Source organism: Eriocheir sinensis, chromosome 17, assembly GCF_024679095.1.
Source record: "Eriocheir sinensis breed Jianghai 21 chromosome 17, ASM2467909v1, whole genome shotgun sequence".
Taxonomy (NCBI): Eukaryota; Metazoa; Arthropoda; class Malacostraca; order Decapoda; family Varunidae; genus Eriocheir; species Eriocheir sinensis.
This window is the reverse complement of record NC_066525.1, coordinates 10,622,523-10,629,184: the sequence shown is the minus strand read 5'-3', so window position 1 is coordinate 10,629,184 and position 6,662 is coordinate 10,622,523. Positions and strand designations below refer to the sequence as shown.

The following is a 6,662-nucleotide window of genomic DNA, read 5'->3' as shown; positions in this document are numbered from 1 at the left end:
ACTCTATATTTGAAGTATTCTTATTCAAGCTAACCTTCTAAAAAGTTTTAAGGAAACAACAGGTTATCAGTCAAGACACGATATATTCTCACAGGTGAAGTGAGGTGAGGTGAGAGGCATAAAATTTCACATATAAAATTACATTTATTTGATAGCAGTTCACAGCATCATGAGACCGAGACAAGGCGGTAAAAATATGAAAATATCAGAAATTTGTAAATATATATGAAATAAAATATGGACTAGACACAGTGTAATCCAGGGGAGGCGGTGGCTGAGTGGTTAGCGTGCCAGCGCCGCGTCCGGGATATCCAGGAACGACGCGGGTTCGAATCCTGGCCGCCACACAGCTGCGATTTTTCAGTCACCGCCGAGTGACCTAAGACTACCCACATGCTGCCCTGAAGACCACCTATCAACCCGGACTCTAGATTACCTCTCCAAAGAGAGGCTCAAAATAGATGACTTCCGGGTGGCAGTATAAGCCAAAACAAGATGGTCCCACTATAAACACTAGCCTGCGCCACAATGGGCCGGGCCAAGGCCGTGGCTGGCCCGACCATCAGGCCCCCACAAGTGAAACAGCCTAACAGCGCAATAGGCCGCGACGTAAAAAAAAAACAAAAAGTGGCAGACATCCCCTAGCCCCGGCGTATAGACCGCCTGCTGGTCATGAGACACGTCAAGTTCGTCCTGCACTTCCCGTTGTTGTCCTTGATGGAACAGCGTCCGATGCAAACAGCCGTGCTCGACTGTCTCTGGTGCACGATGACACGACGCTAAGGAAGAAAATAATCTAATGTACTATTTTCTCTCTGACACACACACACACACACACACACACAGTCTCACGGAAAAAAACACACACAAGCACAGACTCACGGAAATAAAAATAACGGGAAGCACACACACACACTAGCAACAGGAATTTAATAGTTCTATTCATGAATCTTAAGAACATTTAATTGCACTTCTTTTCCGAACACATTAGATATCGTATACTTACGTTACCCATTACAGGTAGCAGCGTCAGTATTACAACGAGGGAGATCACCAGGAATGGCCAACGCATCTTGATTTTCCTAAGTGTTGACTGTAGAGGTAGGATATGAATTAAATAGAAGTTATAGACTGCGAATAGAAATTGACGGACAGGCTCTTGCACATCAACCAATCCAACAGTGAAGTCTTGGAGTGTGTGTGCCGTGCAGGGCCTCACGGAGCAATGTGCGGAGAAGAGCGAGGAGGTAGAAGCACAGCAGCAGCAGAGGCAACCAGGGCAGACCAATATACCCGCTCCTCCACTGGTTGCCAGTGCCAGTTTACAGGACCTCCATTCTCCCCACAAATGTCTGGCTCATCGAAATAAATAGAGCAGCAAAGCAGAGGGTTGCTATTATTTACCATGGAGTAATCATAACGAAAGTCTTAAAGATGAAAGAAAAAATATGGTGAGAAGCAATACGATGATATACACAAAAAGAAGGAAAAGAAATTGGAGGAAGAAGAAGAAGAAGAAGAAGAAAAAAAAGAATGAGAAACGAGAAGTGAATGTGAAGGGGAGGAGGACGAAATAAGCAAACGAAAAGATGGAGTCAAAGGCAGCAGGAAGATGATAAATAGGAAGATGAGGAGAAAAAATATCAAAAGCAGATATGAATACAGGAGAATAAAAAGATGCAACGAAAAAGGAAGGAAACGGAGGGCTGAAAATGAACAGATGGAATAGGTCACATTCGGGAAGAACATGACGGGACGGGCAAAAAATAAGCGCCAAGGTGGTAGTGGTGGTGGTGGTATGAGAGGAAGTACGTCAGTGTGAGGGCCGTGGCCTGTGGAGGGTCGGCATCTCCCTGGCCTGGCCCTGGCACTGCCCTACCGTCTGTCACACTGCCTTGACGGCCAGCACAGCGCAGAGCGGAGAGGCCCTGCACGGGGAGTGGCGTGGTGCAGTGGCAGTGGTGGAGGAGGAGGAGGAGGTAGTGGTGGTGGTGGTGATGGTAGTATGGTGGTGGTGCTATGTACCCTTCATGTTGCCTCTCTTTCTATCATCTATCGATATTTTCATGCTGACTGCTCTTCTGAACTTGTTAACTGCATGCCTCCCCCCCTCCCGTGGCCCCGCTGCACACGACTTTCTATTCATGCTCATCCCTATACTGTCTAAACCCGCAAGAGTCAACCAGCATCTTCATTCTTTCATCCCTCACGCTGGTAAACTCTGGAACGATCTTCTTTCATCTGTATTTCCTCCTGCCTATGACTTGAACTCTTTCGAGAGGAGGGTATCAGGACACCTCTCCTCCCGAAATTGACCTCTCTTTTTGGCCACTCCTTTGACTTCTATTCAGGAGCAGTAAGTAGCGGGTTATTTTTTTAATATTTTTCTTTACGCCCTTGAACTGTCTCCTTTGCTGTATAAAAAAGAAAAAAAAAAGAAAACTGGGGAGGGAGTTGGAACTGGATGCATAACAGATAAGATAAAAATGGACCCTTGGCTTTAATATATTCGCGTCCGGTGAGAGAGAGAGAGAGAGAGAGAGAGAGAGAGAGAGAGAGAGAGAGATTAGCGAGCAGTCAGACATACGAAGAGAGAAGCAGGCGAACAAGGGCCTGGCCAACCCGGGTAGGCAGCAGACCCTTCGTCCCTCGTGGTGCCTCCTTTAATATATTTAACGGCTCCCCTTTTTAAGCCGTTTATCTCCTAATACGAATAACAACAACTAATGTACGTATTGGGAGTTTCCAGGAAACAAAACAGGAAACACTTATGTCTCGTCACTCACAACGAACATCCTGCCGCTCAGTGATGACTCACAATAGGACGCACTAACATTCACACACGTAATCCCATCCACTTCAGACGCCTCTATCCAGCAGTCCTTCGCCTCCTCTGCAAGACAGCACTTCAAAGCCACCATGCGCTGGCCATTCCTGTTGTTCACTCTCGCCCTCGTGCAGCTGGCCTTCACACTGGGGACAACAGTATCTCGGGATGACTTTTTACGTACTCCCAAGGTATTATATATATATATATATATATATATATATATATATATATATATATATATATATCTATATATATATATATATATATATATATAGAGTATATATATTTGTGTGTGTGTGTGTGTGTGTTGTGTGTATTTACCTACCTATTTGTATTTACCTATTTGTAGTCCACAGGGCCCGAGCTAACCTCTAATAGTCCCGTGTGTGTGTGTGTGTGCGTGTGTAATGTGGTGTGCGTGTGTGTGTGTGTGTGTGTTATGGTGTGTGTAATGTGGTGTAATGTGGTGTGTATGTGTGTGTGTGTGTGTGTGTAATGTGATGTGGCGTGTGTGTGTGTGTAATTCACCTCTTGGTCTGCTGCGGGTCTCTCTCGAGACAGCCAACCGTTCCCCTACACCGCTACGGACTGAGACCACTCACACACAACACACCGGGACAACGAGGTCACAACTCCTTGCCTGACGTCGCGTACCTACTCACTATAGGTCAGGGGGGGGGAACCTTCGTTCTGTCAAGGGCCATTTAGATATTTTTAATATAATTCGCGGGCCATAAAAAGTTATCAATTATTTTTTCACTCATTTAACTCACCTCTAATGTGACGGCTGGAACTGCTTCTCTTTGGCGAGGCGCGTGATGTTAGGTGGTACTGTTGATGATGCTACTCGCAACTGGTTTTCCAGGTTTGCATCGGTCAGTCTGGAGCGCAGTCTACTCTTTGCCAGGTTAAGTTTTGAGAAGAACTGCTCGCAGCAGTAAGTCGTTCCGAACACAGATGCATATTTCAGTGCATGTCTCCTCAAAATAGGAAAATCATCAGCACTTACGTAACGTCTGTAGAACTCAAGCAGTGAGAGGTTGTTGTACCTAGCTTTCAGCTCATCATCGCTTTGCAGCTGAATTATTTCGTGTTGCAGGTTATCAGGCACATCAGCTGGTTCCACATTAAATGGTGTAGCGAAGATGTTCAACTCCTGTTGTTTACTTTTCACGTCCTTGAACCTTTCACTAAATGCCTCAATTAGTTTCGCACACTCACCAGCATATTCATCCGTTGTAGAAGGATTTTGTTCTTGCAGAGTGGGGAAATGCACAGTGTTACTTCTTTCGAGTTGCACTTTCCACAGCTTTAATTTAGCTTCAAATGATTTCACGTTTGAAAGCAGAGAGCTGAGAAGCTGGTTGGGGCCCTGCAGCTTGACGTTCAGCTCTGAGAGATACTTGGTAATGTCAACCATGAAAGCAAGATCACACAGCCACTTGCTATCACTGAGTTCCCTGACAGGTGTTCCCTTCATCTCCATGAATTGCTTGACTTCATCACGCAGTTCATAAAAGCGCATAAGCATATTCCCACGACTCACTTTATGAACTGCCTTGCGGGCCTGATCAAATGGTCTTGGGGGCCTTATACGGCCCGGAGGCCGGACGTTCCCCACCCCTGCTATAGGTGAACAGGGGCTACACGTGAAAGAAGATAAACCCAACTTATCTTCACCCGGCCGGGGAATCGAACCCCGGTCCTTCTGGTTGTGATGCAGACGCTCTATCCACTGAGCTACCGGGCCGAGAGAGAGAGAGAGAGAGAGAGAGAGAGAGAGAGAGTTCACGTTGTACACTGTGTAGCCAAGTAAAGGCATATAATTATTAATGGGCATGATCAGCTTTCTTAAACTTAATTCATAGTGAGTGGATACGACGTAACTAACCTGCGAGGCAGCGAAGTGACACAAAGAATGAACGGCGTCCTTTAATAATAGAATTAGGTTTCTTTTTATGTGGAGTAATACTTCAGCATCTTACAGGTTAACACCATTTTACAATAAAAGAAAGGTTAGTTTCAGAAATGTTTACCCACGCAATATCATGTAAGATTTTTCTTTTTCTTTAGGTGCTGCATAAAGCGCCGGTAGGCTTTCTTGAGGAGTCTCTTGGACGACCAAGTCCGTTAGTGGCGCAGGCGAATTTTATTCATAGTGGCTGACGTAATGCATGACTTTTGCTTGGCCCACGCTGCACTCCGGTACTCCATATGAACGAAGACGCTGAAGTTAAGGTTGACTGAAGATGGTTGAAAATTGTCAGTGTGCTTCGGTGGAACTGTAACCTAGGTTCTCGGGCTCACCACACCCACACGCTGACCAATCGGCCACCGCCTTCCCAAAATACTCTCCATGTAAACTTTGGTTAAAGACATGCCTATTATGTATACTTTGTTTCTAGATCTCGACATAATAAAATTGTTGGCCTAAAAATAAATTGAATGCTTATTCCTTTTTCATGAAATTTTAATTTCTCTACTGCAACTTTTATTCACAACACCAGAGAGTGTACACTTGGCTTGATGTGGTCAATAAAATATTTATCTGTGAGATATTAAGTGTGACACAGTTAGATAGTGAATGTGTGTGTGTGTGTGTGTGTGTGTGTGTGCGCCCATACCCGTGTATATGTATCTGAACGTGTGTGTGTGTGTGTGTGTGTGTGTAATGTAAAATATATAATGCAATATGTAAGATTTATTTATCTTTCCTTCCAGGGTGTATCAAAGACTGCAGCCCTGACCCACAGCATGCCCTGTGTGGGGCCCTGCAAGAGAACGGACAGCACAGGCAAATGCCGCACTGATTCGCGCTGCATGCGTAAGCCATCTCGTGGCCACAAAATTACTATCAGTTCCTGGTCCTATGCTCGCTAGGCTGATACAAAGGCTTTGAGTGTAGTCTTTTTTCCCTTAATTTTGGTACCAAACAAACAGGTAGAAATATAATCATTTTCAATGCTTACCAACGTGTCAACTACAAGATGTGCCAAGAACAAGACAATTCACATTTACTTACAATGCTGACCCGTCAACGATACTCGTGACTACCTTGGTTGTTCTCTCTCTCTCTCTCTCTCTCTCTCTCTCTCTCTCTCTCTCTCTCTCTCTCTCTCTCTCTCTCTCTCTCTCTCTCTCTCTCTCTCTCTCTCGATCTCTCTCTCTCTCTTGTTTGTCAAGAAAATACACATGGTCATGTTCATTTTTAACTCCAGAATATTGGTGAAATATTATCCATTGTAATTTATAGTAAATATTATATTGTCACACATTAAAGGTCTTTATATATTTCAACTTGTCGCAGTCTAATATCTGTATATAGTTTCTATTTTAATCTCAAGTACTGATAAAAATCTTTGACAAGAGAACATATAATTTAATTTCCAAACGACATCATTGCATAGCACTGAAATGCTTAAATGTATACGTCAGGAAGAGAAAAAGGAACTCATCGTTTATTAAAACTTTGATGGTGAGGCCCACGGTAAGGATAACCCTTCATGTGAGATAGGAAACAAAACAAAATTTGCATTGCTACTCGTTTGTCGCAGGGCGAGACAGGCAGCAAGATCATCATCAGCCCGTGGCACTTCCTATGGAGTTAAGCAGGTAGGTTTCTGCAGGAATACACCTGCCGAAACGGGCGTAAGCCACTCCACGTGTTACATACGGGAGACGAGTGCTACAAGCCTATCAAAGGCCACCCATGTCCTCATCTTATGTTTCCTTAGTGTCTCGTGTACACCAAAGAATGGTTCAGCAAAGCTCTCTAAGAGACAAATTATCCTCCTTCCCACACCAGATTATAAAACTTGTAATGGAATTTATT

General features: G+C 44.4%; 3 long non-coding RNA genes across 3 annotated transcripts in view; 2 read left to right on the top strand and 1 right to left on the bottom strand.

Moving 5' to 3' along the window:
• The window catches only part of LOC126999943 (uncharacterized), a 4,750-nt gene extending 4,123 nt beyond the window's left edge, over window positions 1-627 (top strand). The window contains exon 2 of the long non-coding RNA XR_007753671.1: window positions 1-627. This exon is cut by the window's left edge and continues 2,534 nt beyond it. This is a non-coding gene — a long non-coding RNA (uncharacterized LOC126999943).
• The window catches only part of LOC126999940 (uncharacterized), a 13,684-nt gene extending 12,529 nt beyond the window's left edge, over window positions 1-1,155 (bottom strand). Inside the window, exons 1-2 of the long non-coding RNA XR_007753668.1 lie at window positions 1,007-1,155; window positions 1-779 (exon numbers count right to left, since the gene is read on the bottom strand). The exon at window positions 1-779 is cut by the window's left edge and continues 2,181 nt beyond it. This is a non-coding gene — a long non-coding RNA (uncharacterized LOC126999940). The remainder of the gene's footprint in view (window positions 780-1,006) is intronic.
• Window positions 1,156-1,538: 383 nt separating this feature from the next.
• Window positions 1,539-5,961, top strand: LOC126999942 (uncharacterized). Its single transcript, XR_007753670.1, has 2 exons — window positions 1,539-3,018; window positions 5,552-5,961. It is a non-coding gene; the product is annotated as an uncharacterized LOC126999942 (long non-coding RNA).
• Window positions 5,962-6,662: the final 701 nt, after the last annotated feature.